The 17183-nt window shown below is 40.2% G+C and overlaps 1 protein-coding gene and 1 pseudogene across 7 annotated transcripts in view; one reads left to right on the forward strand and one right to left on the reverse strand.

The window, feature by feature from the left end:
* foxp1b (forkhead box P1b) overlaps positions 1–17183 on the forward strand; it is a 581092-nt gene that overhangs the window by 245238 nt on the left and 318671 nt on the right. For 5 of the 7 annotated variants that reach the window (XM_086001439.1, XM_086001441.1, XM_086001437.1 and 2 more), the window contains one exon: positions 15863–15936. The exons of the other annotated variants lie outside the window; for them this stretch is intronic. The gene's annotated coding sequence lies outside the window, so the exon portion shown is untranslated. The remainder of the gene's footprint in view (positions 1–15862; positions 15937–17183) is intronic. 7 annotated transcript variants of the gene reach the window in all.
* The window catches only part of LOC147110994 (uncharacterized), an 81144-nt pseudogene that overhangs the window by 30855 nt on the left and 33106 nt on the right, over positions 1–17183 (reverse strand).

Consider the following 17183-nt stretch of genomic DNA (forward strand, 5'->3'; position numbering starts at 1 on the left):
ATTTGTCCTAGCCAAATTCGCTCGTGGCCCAGGTAATAATCCAGAGATTATTACCCTTGAGTTTCTGTTTTTAATTTGACCCCTAGCTGCTCATACTCCTTTAACAGAACCGGCTTCCTAGTCCTATCCTGATGAGGCAGTCACGGACTGCCCTTCCGGAAGGTCAGTTGAGTGGCTGCCTCCTTCCTCACTCCTGTTATTCCTCCTCCTCTTCCTCCTCATCTTCCTCGTCCTCGTGGTCCTCCTCCGCCTCTCCCTCTTCCTTCTCCAGAGGTGGTCCCACAATCCCTGGTGGCAATGGCTGGGCCCTCATGATGGCCAAGTTGTGGAGCATGCAGCAGACCACCACAAAATGGGACACCCGCTCAGCCGAGTACTGGATAGCTCCTTCCAAGCGGTCAAGGCAGCGGAACTGTTGCTTGACCACCCCAATGGTCTGCTTGATGATGTTCCTAGTGGCAGCATGGCTCTCATTATATGAATGCTGGGCAGGAGTGTTGGGGTTGCGGAGGGGAGTCATGAGCCAGGTGGAGAGCGGATAGCCCTTGTCTCCGAGCAGCCAGCCATGGGCTTGATGTGATGGGTGGAAGAGTGCTGGCACACCAATCTGGCACAGGATGAAGACAGCGTGGCATAGTGGGCATTGGCATTGAGGATTAGCTGTCTGTGGTCGTACACCAACTGCACATTTATGAGTGGTAGCCTTTGCGGTTACTGCAGATCTCAGGATTGATATGCGGTACTCGCAAAGCCACATGGGTGCAGTCAATGGTGCCCTGCACCATGGAGAGTCCTGCTATCCTGGCAAAGCCACATGCACTCTCGTCCTGCTTCTCTCTGGTGCTGGGGAAGGAAATGTAGTCCCTTCTCCTACTGTAGAGAGCCTCTGACCTCCCGGATGCAGCGATGGACGGCGTACTGCGAGATGTTCGCTATGTCTCCTGTTGCAGACTGGAATGATCCGCTGGCGAAGAAATTGAGGGCATTGGTGACCTTGACTGCCACTGAGAGAGCCGTGGTCGCCCTGATCTGAGGCTAGAGGTCTGGTTGCAGGAGGTGGCAGAGTTCTGTGATCACCTCCTTGGTGAAGCGGAGCCTTCTAATACATGGCTCCTTGCTTAATTGGATGTAGGAGAAGTGCTCTCGAAATAACCTCGGAGGGTAAGGCCTCCTGTGAGAGCCCTGATGATTCTCCTCCTCCCTCTGGGCAAATGTTCCAATCTTTCTCACTACCTCCGCTCCCTTCGCCGTAGATCCTGGAAGGTGAGGTCGACTGCCAGTACAGCCCCCATTAATGTAAGCAAGTGTGGCAGTTTGATTTTTTAAAGAATAAATGTAGCTACTTTTTACTTGCCAAAACACTCCTGATACTGTTGCACTATGTGAAACTGACAAGAAAGCACTGATACTCCACTAACCTGACAGCTGCAAGTCATTACTGATGATCCATTTAAATAACGCCCCTGGAGCCGGCTTCCTGCTGCTTCGCGCCAGCTCTCCCTGTCACTGTTTACTCCAGGCACTAAGGTAGATGGAGACTATCAATTGTGCATATCGGGGCGGCCAATGAGCATTGCACACTCACTGATGTCATGATCCAGCTGGTGTTGAGGCTCTTGGCGATAATTGTTAGTGGTAGCGCAGCAGGGGTACGGGATTTGCTGTGCGGTGTTGGATTCGCCTCGCCCCAGCGATAATGCTCTAGCGCCCCGTTAGCACCATCTGCTGGCGCTAACAGGGGGCGCTAAGGTACCAAATTTTTCCCCCTAACTTTTTGAAAATATTAGAGAGTGCAAAACAAAGATTGGGGCTCTCACATGGGAAAAGGCAAACCTGAAATAAAGATGGACAAACTTTTTTTTTTAATTAATTTTTTTTGGAACAGTTTCTTAAAAATTGCAATTTTTATTAAAATGGATAAATTTCACACTGCACAAAATTAAGATTAGTTTTCCAGGCCCTTAATATTTGTTTAACAGTAATAATGCTGTCAAAACCCAGTTACACCCAATCCCTTTGGGTCTAAATTTTACTGGGGAATTTAACAGCGTACTTACTGCGGAAGAGCCGAAGTTTTCATCAGTTTCAATGATTTGGCTGATTACACAGATTGCTGGCTTTTTTTTGGGGTGGGGCGCATAGCGCAGCCTGTTTCGGAGCTGTCCATGAATGATCATAAAAATCCCGAAATTGCAGTCAGTTTCAAAGGCGGAATGATGACGAACGCTGCCAGTTTGCCGTCATCCCAACTGCAAATTCCGGGCCATTATATTTTGATATAACATTAAAATACCAGTCTTTGAAGTGTGTTACAAAGTTGCAAAACTTTTTGTTGCGATTAACTTTAATTAACCAATTTGTCTTCACTGCCACTGTTTATGACATCATCTCAACCCTTCAATCTGTTATAGCTATGTAATACACTCAAGACTGATAGTTAACCTTTCTATAATTTTTATTTTTTGTAGATTATTTAAAAATTCCGTAGTATGTATCTTGTGAAGAACCATGTCGTGTCACTTTGTTGATAGCAAAAATGTCCTTCTGGGAAAGGTTGTAATGTACTGCAACTCTCATTTTAAAAGAATGGGGTAAACTTTCACCTTCACCACTGGGTGGTAATCCGGCAGAGTGGATTCCCTGGCCGATTTTCAACCCCTTGAAAACCAGGTGGCGAAGGTGAAAATTACCCCCTGCCCCATAAATTACACCCCCCTATCTCTTAATGGGATGAGCGTCCTTGTATTTAAAGACTAGTTATCAATAATGTCTTATTTGCAAGGAAGGAATCGTGAAAGTAATTTTCCAAGTGCATTCTGGCACTGGGGAATCTCCTCTGTCGGGGGCGCATATCGAGCGATTGTGAGTGTGATCAGTAGACTTGGAAAATTACCCCCAATGGCCTTGACAGGTTAGAGAAATAGCCTATTGAAGCATTGCAGTGGTCAGAGAAGATAGATATTAAAATGGTTCACATTCATGTCTGTGGTAAAAGTTAGGTGGGTATGATCTGTCCATTGCTGTTACTCAACAAATTCCATGCTGACAACACTAGGGTTTTAAAGGAAATTATTTCTCATTTCTTTGATCAATAAAGTATTCCACCTAAGTATATGATGGTTAAAATAAATTCACTTTGGGCCAGATTTTGCAGTAGGAGTGAATCGGCATCGGCCATTAGTTAGACTTGCCCTTGCACGTTTAGGTTTTTACATTTTTTGCGTGGCAAGTTGCTGAAAGTGCAAGCTGATAACGGCACAGCCTCCTTGAAAAAGTGCAACATCCCCACCGACACCTGGAAATCCCTGGCCCAAGACTGCACAAAGTGAAGGAGAAGCAGCCAGGAAAGCGGCGAACACCTCGAGTCTCTTTGCCAGGAGCAAGCGCAAACAGCGGAAGGAGCACATGTCAACCCAAGCACCCCACCCACCCGCCCCTTCAACCACCGTCTGCCCCACCTGTGACAGAGACTGTAGGTCCCACATTGCACTCATCAGTCACCTGAGAACTCATTTTTAGTGTGGAAGCAAATCATCCTCGGTTCTGAGGGACTGCCTAAGAGAAAAGAGACTATGGGGCATCTGGGACCTGAGTGAACAAGGCAAGCAACTGTGTATCTCCTTAACCAATCAGATTGGAGGATAGTGAAATTAACAGAGCAAGGACTGAGAAGGAAGCGTAAATTAGAGTGGGTGAATTCAATCTGAAATCAGGTACAGAAAGAGGAACAAAGAGAGGGAAAGAAAGGTTGGATTAAGAGAGAGAAAAAGAGACAGAAAGGAAAAGTTAAAAAAAATTAAAATGTTTTAAATCTCCAACAACAATCAAATCCTGAAGGAATGAGACTCCATACTACTAATAGTTAATTTTCAGTGCCAGAAAGGTTGACTGGCAGTAATTAACACTTATCATGTCATTAAAAGGGTTCTTAGACTGAAATGGACAAGACTTAACTTTCTGTGGTGAGTTTAGTTCGTATTTGCCACGCAAATACAGCAACTTCACGCCATTCAGTGCATTTCAATGGTGAGCCAGTCAGCAAGATGCCGTTTTCTCAAAGCTAATGGTGGAACGGCGCAACTCGGACAGCAACTTTTGGATATTTGAGTTTAACCACGCATCTGCCCCTTGCCTGAAGTTGCATTGCCATGTATGCTTAAATAATGGCGAGCACCATTAACCTCGCCGTTATTTTGACAGGAAACTTTTTTTATATAAAAGGAGATAGCCAGACATTACCTCAGAGGCATTATAGTACTGACAACCAGGTGTAATGAATATCATCTATCTAAATATAGCACAAGTGAAAGGTGGCCATATGTAATTACAAACTATCTACTCCTTGCAGCTCAGTGGTTGATTTTTAAAGGTGCAGTATGCCACAGTTACCAATAATTATTTTTCTAACCTACAGGTTGGGCCTGAAAAAGCAAATCCATTAAAAATATTGTTCTCACCCCATTCTTGCAAAATAATTCAAGCTTAAGCAGTGAATATCAATTTCACAGAAATTCAGCGTGTATACTCATGCCACTAGCTCATTATTCTGTCCCCCAAGTTCTTGTTCAGTGATTATCTCGCAGGAACCTAGGGTGAAGAGCGTAGCTAAGTGGCTCGGGTACCTCAGCTGCATATGCCTGATCTCTGCTGTAGAAACTTGAACATGCTGAAAAGTTCTTAACAGGTCGGCTTCTTGAGCTCCTACCTATATGTCAGAAAAGATTAATTATGGGCCAACTGTGCAGCTCTGCTTCTTTAACCCATTAACTACTACAGCTTACAGATCCATTGTATTTAAATTGGATCTATTTGACACGGTGCGCAATGGGTTACAGTTTTACATGTAAACAGAAGGGAGGAATAAAAGGATAAGTATGCATGACTGATAGTATTAAAATAAGATAGGCTAATGTGATTATTCCTTAATGAAGTTTCAGGAAAATTCTTCTCTTCAATATCAGTATGATAATTGTTTGTAACCTAGTATTCAGCAGAATGTTTCTTGATTATACATGATTGCAACAAAAAAGGAAGGAAAAATGCAGTCTGTAATTTGTATAGTTTAAATATCTTTATTTAAGTAATGGGCTTTCAGAATGTTAATTGTCTGCTAATAGCCATATTATTTGCATAAACTGAATGAAACAAAGCTGCGTGTGCTCAGATCTTTTCATTGTTGCCAGACCTCTTCAATTCTTGGCAAAACCACTTGCATATCAACTGATTAGGTAATGGGGCAACATCTGAACAGCAGCATTCTACTTCCGGCTCCTATTATGTGAAATTTATTGATTGACATAAGAGCCCTCTAAGGCATCATACACCTGAACAGTATTCATGATTCTCCATACAGGCCTTTATTAGCACTGGTTTAATTGATGGGAGGTAGAGAGATAAAAAAAAATTAAGATTCCCTGTACATTAAGCATTGTAATTGCCTATTACTGGTGTATGACTATCCTGCAATTAAAGTATCTTGGGTACATACTGCAATGCAAAATGGATAGTGTTCAAGCTTGTCCTATTTGCTTAGTTTTACTAACAGTGGTGGAAATGTTCAAACAGCACTTTGTTCTGGAGGTAGAATTAAACGGGTCTGCTTTATTTCACAGATTCTTGAGACAGTGATAAAATGCTTGTGTTTTAGTTAGTTATTTTTTTTTTTAGCATTTTCCTGTAATCTGCTGCAAGTTATCTTTCAGTAAATCATCCTGCAGTAATGATGTCACAAATGAGCGCAATACTTGTCTGTGACAGAACACATCATTGACCACTGCAGTGCGACACTAGAATGCTTGTGAAAAAGGCAAGAAATGCCTGAAGCTCTCTCAAATCATAAACATTTTAACTGTAGCACTCTATACTCTTTATTTATATTATATAACTTATATAATGATATAAGATAGTAGGGCAACCTAAAGTTAGTAACCTAATCTCAGGGTTCACACGACCTCTATATCTTCGCTGTCGTGGTTCATAATATCACCTGAACTCCTTGATTAGGTTATAGTCTTGTAATGCACTGTGAGGTATCCATTATTCTTGAGCCTCGCTGTTTATCAGATTTTGTACTGTTTCACAGTTAAAGGATTTGAAACTTGTCAACGTCTCACCATCTCGTAAACTCGAGGAACAGCACCTCATCTTCCGATTAGGCACTCTGCAGCCTTCCGGTCTCAATATTGAGTTCAACAATTTCAGATCATAACCTTGGCCCCTATTTCATTTTCACTTATATTTTTCCACTCCTTTCCTTCCCCCCCTCCTTTCCTTTTGTTTCTCTCTCACACCTGGCAGCTATCTTTTACCCTGCCAGTACACTTTACACCCAATCACAGCCTATTACCATCTCGTCTAGCTTCTAATCTCTTTTACTTCTTTTGGTTCTTTTATTCTTTTGTCCGATCGCAGCCCTGCCTTCGATCCAGTTCCTTTTCTCTCCAGTTTTGAAGAAGGGTCAAACCCGAAACGTCAACTCAAATTTCTCTCCACGGATGTTGCCTGACTTGCTGAGTTTTTCCAGCATTTTCTGTTGTTATTTCTCACCATCTTTTGTTGAGCTGCCTCTGCGTTTGACGGGATTCTACCACTGACTCTAACACTGACACTTCAACTGTAACAACTGAAGTTTTAAAGCCAACTGTTGGAGGTGATGTGTAGACACATTGGAAGAGCTTTGGAATTAGACCTCAGTAAAACATCTATCCAACCAACAACAACGGTTTGGGGAACACTTCATCACTCATGCATAGTGTGTAATTGATGGGATCAGTACTGTATGAGAAAAAAATCAGCTGCTTTTGATCAGAATGTCTGTTTGCTCACTTTATTTGCATTTAAAAGGAACATTTGTTGTAAAACAATTGTGGCAAAGTAATGGTTTACTGCCATTTACTAATGGAGATATAAAAAGTAGCATTGTATTCCTCGGAATGCATTTAACAAACAGAACCCTTGAGCAAATATTTATTTTGGTAACACTTAGGAAAGTGTATTGTTTACTTTTTTTTAAAGTATGTGACCTCAGTTATTAGCCTTTGCACAGAGGCTGAACAGGGAAAAAAAGCAATTTCCATGACAGGTTCTACTAACCTGATAGCTGGGAGTCTGTAACCCAAATTTTCTCCTCTGGACTCAATTTGTGTTTTTAAAAAATTTGTAGAGCCCAGTAGACTATCACTTGTTAAAACAGTGTTGTCAAATCGGAGCCTGGCTTGTACTAAAAGCAGTGCACCAGCACACCAGCATTATTATATTTATGGGACCCCATATGGAGCCACAGTTTACTCAAACAATTTGCTAATGTGAAATGTACAGTTTATGTGTGTGTGGGTGTATGTGTGTGTGAGAGTGAGAAAGATTATGTTGTATGCAATACCTTTACAATCCACCAAGAGCAGCTAATCTGGCAGCCTTATTCTGACTAAGGAAAAAAAAAGTTGATTAAATGTAGTGTGTGTATTTTCTACTGCTCCTGGGGCTCTTCCTTCCCTCCCCCATCCCCAGCCCCACTTATTTGTGAGATGTATCAGGCTCTGCAGTTATATCTCTGGACCCCTTGGATGAAATATGAGTGTCCAGGACACTCTCAAAACTGTAACAGAAGCCCTGGTTGTTGTTTATAGTGTCTGTGTAGGCTGGATAAGGGGGTGGGGAGAGTGTTGGGGATAGCTACTATAGACTGAAGCCTCATGGGATCAAACCTGGCTTCTATCTTTATGCAGTTTAAATTATTATGAAGTGGCAGTTGCTAGATGTGGCTGTCATGGCAAGAATTTCAGTCAAAACATTTCTTGCATTTGTTACATAAGTTTTAAGATAAAGGAAATACCAAGCAATTTTTATATACCTGTACCTTCTATGGTAAATGCTTAGGTTTTCTTAATGATCCATGTATATATTCCCCTAAATTTGCCAAAACTTTGTAAACTAGCTTACTTACGGTAAATGTAAAGTGCCCTGAATGTGTACATTTATGGTAGATTATGTTTGACGTCATCCTGTAGCCAACAGCGTAACTAATTTATCAGATGAATTCTCATTTTTTCCATTCTTAATTTTTTTTTTCAACAACAATACTTTAATGGTACTTCATACACATGCAGCTTGTGGCATTTGGATTTTGAGTGGGAGGGGGCTGTTTTGTTTGGTGGGTAGTGATGAAACTGGTTGTGTGTGTGTGTGTGTGTGTGTGACATTTGCTGCAGCTGCCCACCATTGAAAGCAGACTCTTTTACACTCAAAAGATTACATATGGCAGAACCAAATCTGCTAAAATGACCCCGTCTGTAGTCTTGAGTCTTTGCACTGAGGACTGTTTGACTATTTGAGATGGCTCTAGGATTTCATCATCTGTTAGACAGCAATGAAGTGCATGAAACAAGTCAGCAACTCTGAATCCATCTGTTGTTATTATTTTCCACTGATAATTGGCTTCAACAATGGAATGCCTGTATCCCTTGCCTTTGAAATAGTACACTCTGTTTATTTTCGAGAGGTCCCACTCTCTCCCTGCTTCTAGCAAGTAGAGCTTGCATGAAAATGACATCTTTGACTCCTTACATCAGTATGTGTCAGTCAGTATCCAAAGCTATGCAGCCGATTTTCTTCAGGGCTGTGCTTCTGTTTTGTTTGTTCCAATCTAGGCTTTTCAGACTTGCTGATCCAGACTGCTTGGATACACTGGCTGGAATGTAGCATTCGCATGTCTCTGGTCATTGAGCTGCTGCTTAGAAAACATTTTTTTATGTGTGGATAAAATTTAAAGGACATGTAAAAATAAAACGAGGGTGCTGCGAGTGGGATCAAAGAGTGACTATAGAATGTCGGACAGGGGAAAAAAACAGTACATTACTGCCCAGGGAAAGCTTAATTTACATTAAGGATAATCACAAACATTTCAGTGACTTTTCACCAGGACAGGTAGATGGCTCAGCAAGCAGCTGACTTGAGCCAGTTGCTCATTTGCTGACTGTTTGTGTTTATGCAAAGGGGCCTCTTCCTGAATATTTAATCTAGAGCAAGGCAGTGGCTTTTGTTGTGTTTAGATCACATACCTTCAGTCGTTCATTATACTGCAGTCTGTTGGAGTTGATGTTGAATATTGAAGGAGTTAGTTTTTGAAAACTCAGTAGCCTTACAGTCCCTGGAGATTACAGTACAATCAAAAGCTTTTTAGCTTGATAGTTAATGGGTAAGTGCTGTTACAGTTATATTTTCAGTACGTTTTTTGTTGTTTAGATAAAAGTGTGAAAAAATATTCAGAAGCTTTAAACTACTAACAGATTGCAGTTTCTGAAGCATACTTGAGTAGTTCTCTGTAGTTTATTGTCTCAGGAATGGAGAGTACAGTATGTACTTGCGTGCAGGTGGCTTTTAGGAATGCCTCAAAGCATATGTCCAAAGTATTAAATGTTGTACTTGTAGCCATTAAAACGTAAGTGGGTAAACCAAACTGATTCATTATTTTTCCATTGCTTAGTCCTGCTTCTGTATTATTGTTCATGATAAAGCCCCCTTTGTGCACTCTGTTTGAAAAGGATAATACACAACAGTCTTAGGCAGTTAGAGCCACCAGTTAATATTGTCTTGTGACTACGCTTCTTCAGCAAAATGACTGTACTGTAACATGAAGGTTTTCTTATGGGGAAATGGAATCTGCTCTTCATTGATATTAATAGCACACTAGAGATGTTAGCCTGCGATGCAGTGAGTAGCAGGACTACAGTCTGGAAACCTGATATTACAGAAGAGAACTGACAGAGCTGCTGCCCTGTTGTTGGGGAGACAGTCATCCATAAAAATAGTCTTTGCATAATGGCACTGTAGGTTATCTGTTTTGCATAGGGCATTTTATCCTGTCTTGATCAATTCTTCTTTTCTGGGAGGGAACTCAGCTGCTGTTTCACTCACTTCGTATTTGTATTTGCAGCTTCAATAGAAGAGCATGTTTTTCCATTGCCTAATTCAGAAAATGCCCTATAAAATGAAATGAGCCAAACTAGTTTCTGACTATTGATTCATTAATGGTATTGTATTCTGTCAATTGACAAAGATTATTCTTATCATATAACCGATAACAAATGCACTTAATGGCTTTGTGATAATTATTTGCATCGCTTTCATCTTTCACACTCATGGGGGTTGGGGGTTTGTTGTTAACTATTGCATTGCACAATGTACCACAGAGAAACTAGACTGCTTTAAATTACTTACAGATGTAAATGTTTAAATGCCCAACAGCAAAGGTCAACAAAAAGACACACCCAGCAGCTATACTCCAATGGAATTGAGAAACAGACTAGTTTTTCAACCTTGTGTTCAAAACCACCCCTGTATTGTTCTGCTAGTGTTTCTCCTAAGTGTATTTATAGCTGTAAAACTCATCAATTTTGTAAATCAGCTCATCTGAACAAATTGAATGCAGTATGAAAACAGGGGAATGCTCTGCAAATACCAAGGTTAATTAATAATCCCCAGGCACATATCTTCATAAATGATACAACCGCTGCTAGACTTTTCGAAAAAAAAGCTTTGCATTTTTTTACATTGTAATCATTGGAATTGGATAATTAAAATAGTTCCAGAGTTCAATACTCTCCAGTATTTGCGTAATGTAAACTCAGTTGCTGATTTGTGACTCAAGTAATAGTCAGATCATTAATATGGGTTAGTGCATGTACTACGATTTCCTTGGATTTTGTGTGTGAATTTTAATAGATTTTTTCTGTTGGTGATTTTCAAATGTCATATATAATTTTGATGTTCTTACAAGTACACTGTACATTGGAAGATAATATAGTCAAATATATTTTTTGCTCTTTTTATGGGTCATGTGAGCATTAACCATTTGAGTGCTAGTTAAAAGAAAGGACATTTGTTCAGTTCAACCTTTAGGAGTTCCTGTTTGTTCATCAGGGTGAAGCATCCGTAGGTATGTTTCCAACATTATGTGGGCCTTGCAGCCAGCATCAGGTTCTAGTTTCTAATCAGAGTAGAGCCAGAATGGATTTATAAAGCCTGTTTTTGCAGTTTAAATTTTCCACTGAGTGGGAATTTGTGACTGATGGTTGCAAAAAAAAGTCCCTGTTTAAATTACTGGAGGAAAAAATAACATGTCCACAGTTGAAGTAAAGCAACCCCTCCCCCACACTTACATGCATCTAAGTTACATATTTGCGGCTACTGCGTAGTGATTTGGTTTGCTGTCTGAAATTATAGGCCCAACAGATGTTCAGAGATTGACTCAAATGTCCCACATGGCACTACACTTAGCAATGTGTCTACACTGTGCTATGCAGAATTTGAGGTTATACTGTGAAGTTTTTGGCATGTAGCTGAATTTTTTTTTATTTTGGTTACCAATGGCAGTTTTTAAAGGTCACTGGTAGAGTAACCATGTGGTTATTTTGATTCCTGCGTTGGGCACAATTTAATTGATTGCCTTCTGCTGTGCACACTGTGCATTGTCTTTACACTGTAGACATAATAGTGGACTTCAAGTTCTACAAACGGGTTTCTATAAAACAAATCCCACTTTGGTTGAATTGTATGAGAAACACAAAATGAAACAGCTGGTTGCCTTACATGTTGTTTAAGTTATTTAGTGATAACTGAAAATAGTTCTTTTTTTGCATACACTACAATATTATTGATGGATTTTCAAACTGTTTGTTTATACTCAGGAAATATAAATCAGCCAGCTAGTCCATTTGGTGTTGCTCATACCTCCAATCTGAAATCCTAAACAGCAGGACATTTTTCTTCTACAAAATCTATTTGCAGTAGAAGGAGTAAGATCCAAACTGAATCTGAACTCAGAGGGACCTGAAATGGGAAAACTCCAATTACTTCACAAATACCTGAGTTTTACCTAATTTGGATAACTTTAAACTCAGTTGTACCCTACCCTCTTGATGGATGTAAGAGTCCAAAATTGACATTTGTGCATCAGATATGCAATGAGTTGGGGAGGGAGAAACACAAGGGGGAAGTCTGGGATTTAGAGCAGGGGAAAGAGTGGGACATAACCCTGGCTAAACATTTTTTTGGAGTGACTTGGGCCTCATCCTTCCCCAGTGGTTGCACCTATTCTATTTAAGCACATTTCTGTTGCTGGAAGGATAGGGAAGACTGCACAGGTGAGTCTTTCCAGGATTTACTGGAACAATTACACCATTTCTGTCCCACTAACTCAACAACTAAGATAACTGCATAGTCATTTGATCTCAATTGTGTTTCACCACAGACTTGTGTGAAAAATTGGATGTATGTGTAAGAGTCTAAAATTGACATTTGTGCATCAGATGTGCAATGAGTTGGGGAGGGAGAAACACAAGGGCAAAGTCTGGGATTCAGAGCAGGGGAAAGAGTGGTGACAGAAACAGCCCGACCTCTTGCTTTTCTTTGCTCCGCTCCCTGGCAGTAAACTATCCGGCTCTTTAAATACTCACGGGAGAGTCTTGAGTTTGAACTGCAAATCACTGAAGTTCAATACATTCAAGCTGGCACAGAAATGGCTCAAAAGCTTAGTTTGCCTTTTCTTTCATAATCTGACCTACCATTACACTAAACAAAATATTCCCTTGACCATTTGAGCATTCATACATTGATGGTGTGCCTTGCATTTGGGGAGCAGGCTGAATGCAGATGCAACATGAGGGAGAATATGACTTAGTAGCAGGGCAAGCACGCACTAAAACAGCCAGTTTGAATTTTGCGTGCTCCATGGTACTACCTCATTAGTCAATGTGGCAGCATGGGAAATTTCAACCAGCCGTGATCGGCAACTCCGTCCCCCACCTGTGCCGCTTCAAAGAAACGAAGCAGTTTGCCACTAGGGGGAGGGGCCTACTCCAAGACAAAGCAACCATCTCAGATTGGGGATGCACTGCACCCTCAGTATTAGTATCGGCTTGTCAGAAATTGGTACCTATACTTGGTGTGGTTAATCACACTGTTACTTTGACCATGGGTTGATGATAAAGATAAAGACAAAGATCAGGTCGATCAGAGTATTCTATCATGGGCTTGGATAGCTGTACTATTACTTTGACTTAGTGACGAGGATAATTACATAGTAGTTCCTGGGCTTGGTATTCATAGAATTACTATGGAGCTATTGACTCTTGACACATACATTTTATGCAATCTTTGGCAATTCTGGTTGCAGTAAAGACCCACTTTCTCAAAGATCTGTGCACCTGTAATCAGAACTGCCTCCTCCATGGATTCAATCAGCCTTGTGGTTCTACTTCAGAAGTAAAAATGGGGGAGTGATGCAATATGTCACTCTTCCAGGACCTGGTCTACACCAAGCCACTATGTGAAAGCACCTCATTTGTGATTTGGTGACTTGGGTGACCACACCAGTCTTTCCTAGAGGTAATCACACTTCATTCTCCATCACACAGATGGAGAATGAAGTGCAAAAAACACTTGTAATTCTGAGTTTGAAGAAGTGTTTACAAAAGTCACAAGGTTGAACCTAAAATGGTTCCCGAACGCACAAAAGTTTCCTTTCATGTCACAAGTTGCCTTTTGCTTTCCAGACTATTTCAGTAAAAGTTATTCCCTGTTAACCTGCTGCAGATGATAACATTCATACCAAAATCTTGGTGACAGAATTTAAATAGCTACAGTGACAGAATTTTAAAATCCAAGAATAAAAAGACAATACCTTTCCAAAACTATTCCGTTAAGCTTAAAAAGGCTATAATGTCTATAACACTGGAATGGGTGTTTAGCAGCAGGCTGCACGTGCTTTGGTTTAAACATTTTACACATTTCCATCGTGTTACAGCGTACTCTCCTGTTGTACTTCAGGACAATTTACAGTGGCAATACCTGGTGGCATACCTGCATTAGTGTCAAGGAGGGACCAGCATTGCTGGATTCTCGCTTTGACACTGCAGCTTTGTTCCACACATGCAATGCACGGAATGGAGACAATCATAAATTTAAATATAAATTTAAAACATGGCAATGCCATTGGAAATTAGGAAGGACAAGGGGATCTACATGAAAGATTTTTCCAAATAGAAAAATATTTATTTTTCTGTGGGCTTTTATAAAAGTGGTATGGAAAAACGACATTGTAGTTGACACTGCCACCAGCAAATTCGAAACCAATGTAAGAGTACCTCTTAGAGAAATGTACATGAAATGCGAGGATATGGTGGATGCAGTTAGGGCATTTTGATATTCAGTTTACCGTCAGGACATATTGGCATATATCCGAATCTGTTCCAGCCTGAAACCACCCTTGCACAACACCTAAGATTCAGATGGATTTGTGTTATATATTGGAGGTCAGACTGAGCAATTTCAGAGATTATCTGGCCTCAGTGTGCAAGTATCATTGCAACAAATTGACCTGGGAAAAAGGTGACCTCTTAAAGGGGCAGACATAATTTTCTCAATAATGAACTCTAACTTTCAGTACCAGTTGTAGTAGTGATGTTATGGATTGAAGCAGCATCACTGAATAACATCTGTCAAGCGGGAAGATGAGTAAATGCTCACAGCCTGTGGATAGTTTATTCTTAGAAACAGTGAATGACAAAGTAGAAATAATGTCTCAACTGGAGTGAGATCAGAATGTAGCCCAAATCGTATCATCTGTTCAGAAAAAACAAAATAGCTACAGTGTGTACTGTTCAGGGAAATTTCCTCACATTTAACTGTGCAGGTGTACACATATCTGTGAGAGGCAAATTTTAAATGTTTTTATTCAAAACAGTCAGTTGTGGCTTTTAATCATCTAAATTACATTTTAATATAGTCTGCTCGTATACAAAGTTAGATCAATTCCATGCAAAGTAAACTTGAAATGCAGAATACTGCACTGTACCATGTCTTGACTGGCCAGTCTCCTGCAGAAACTAAAGGAGGAACAAAGTAAAAATAACACAGGGATTGGCTTAATGTGTCTGCATATTCATATGGGTTACAACTAATTCAAAGTGCTAAAAGGTATTTCATATATTCTATTTCAGATTTGCAACCATTTTCCATGTCTAATTTTTAGGGCCAAGGCCAATAATCTGTACTAGATATCTAATAAACTTGAGACTGTACTGACAATTATAGGCCTGAAAAGACAAGATTTCTGCCAGATTTTGTTTTATTTTCACCTTGAATACCTTTTCATGTCTCTTGAAATCTTAAAGTAGAAACAGTTGCTGTTACTAAACTTTGAAGTCAAAGAGGAAGGCAGTATGCATTGAAAGCATTGCTTTTCAGGGCAGCTTGCTGAAGCATTGATGTTTTGTGTTTGAGGATTACACAGGGAGAAGAAGCTGTGGGCTTGTACATAGGCACACTAGACAAACCAGATTTTTTTTGCCTTCTTTCATTTTGTATTTTAATTTAATTTAATAAATATGGAAGCATGTAGCGTGAACCAGGACAGATGGCATCTGGTTCCACCCATTTTATTTTGCTACTGCGTTGCAGGATTTTACTCATGTAATCTGTATGCATGGGTTTTACTTATAGTACAAGAAGAAAGGACTAAGTTCAGTGATACATGAAGTGATTTGCACTGTAAAGAAGTCCAGAGGCATCTGGAGTTAGAAAGCATAATCACATGAAAAATTGTTTCATCTGCTGTGCTTCACACACACACACAGCAGCTTGGGCTTGTTATGTGAATACCTGGCACTAGCTGGTACTGATAAGCAGTCGTCCTGTGACTTCATTGTTTCTATTAACTTTGCTGCGAGTCATTTGCCATTAAGTACAATTGGAAGCATTTTGTTTTATTTATATTTGTACTTTGCCGTGTGGTGCCAGTGAAAATGCTGAGACAGGGTAACTACCATCAAACGTCCAATCAGATTCTATCATTTTTTGTCTCCAGGGTAAGAAGAGTGATTAGTAAAGGTGGCTGTAACAGAAGATTGCTTTAAATAAGCAACTACTACTCAAAAGAAGGTAAATAAAAAAGGTTTGTTCTTTATAGGAGATTCCTTGTGTGGAATTTACAATGCTTGTTTAATGAGTAACTTATGCACACTCGGTTTAGTAATGCAAAGTATTGGAGGATTTTTTAAAGTACTAATAGTATATATATATATATGTAAAACACACACAATTATTCACAGAAAAATGTTTTAAAATAATTGGAAAACCTGTAGAGTCCGTTTTTATTTTAAATGTTATACCCTCTAGCTGTGCTGAGACATCTACTTGGAATTCAGCTGTCTGTTTCATAATCACCTTTTGTCAGAAATTAATAGTCAGTTAAGTGCCATAGCAACGGTGATGTAACCATCAAGCAGTGACTGCAGAAGCTTGTGATGTAGGCACCCATTAGTGCTGTTGTCCATCCGACCTTGCCAGACGAGAACATTAGAAATAAATTGACTTGATCTATTAATTAAAAAAAATCCAAGATGCAGGAAAAGAACAAAACCAAGTACTAGGAAAAACACAAATGTTGTAAGATTTTAAATTTTGCAGAATGAATTGTGCTAGCTGTTCTGTTTCATGCATTTATAATACTTTGATTCTTAAGAACCCTATTTAATCCCTTTGCCTGGCACCGAACATAATAAACAACTTGCTAGTGCTAAAGTGCCACATGGGGGTGGCTGCTAACAAGAGAGTTTAATGTTTCTGCCACTAGCAGTTTTGTCGCTGTATTTTTCATGAGCTGTAACTACCGGTAATGTACTTCGGTAGCTCCAGAGCAGTAGTTAAACATAGTGACAAGCTAAACAGCCCCAAGGCCCTTGCGTTAGGAGTAAGAGAACACACAGAATGTCACGTTGCTTCAGAATGATTGTGGAAAATAGAAACAACTTTAGAATTTCTTCTGATCTGTCAAAACAGTGGTGGCTTTTGCTTTTTCAGTACCACAGAACAGGACTACCACTTTATCCCCTTTCTTTAACTGCAGTTCCTTTAGATTTTTATTGACATGGACTCAAGAAACTATGGCGGTTGGGGGAGGGGGGGGGTGGGCAGAGGGGACAGGGATGGGGGTGTAGGCGGGGAGATGTTGCTTTCCAAGGTGGAACAAGTGGAGGCCCTGGATTGGCTTAATCTTGTTATAGTGGACTTTGCGTGTGTGTTACCTTTTCCGGAAAAGGAATTGAGAGTATTAAAGGGATATGGGCATTACTTTGCTTAAGTTCCCAATTTGTTACTAAACATCCGTGCAAATGGTCCTTTAGGTT

This window comes from Somniosus microcephalus, chromosome 11 (assembly GCF_052327205.1).
Source record: "Somniosus microcephalus isolate GS21.2 chromosome 11, FLI_Smic_1.0, whole genome shotgun sequence".
In the NCBI taxonomy this organism is placed as follows: Eukaryota; Metazoa; Chordata; class Chondrichthyes; order Squaliformes; family Somniosidae; genus Somniosus; species Somniosus microcephalus.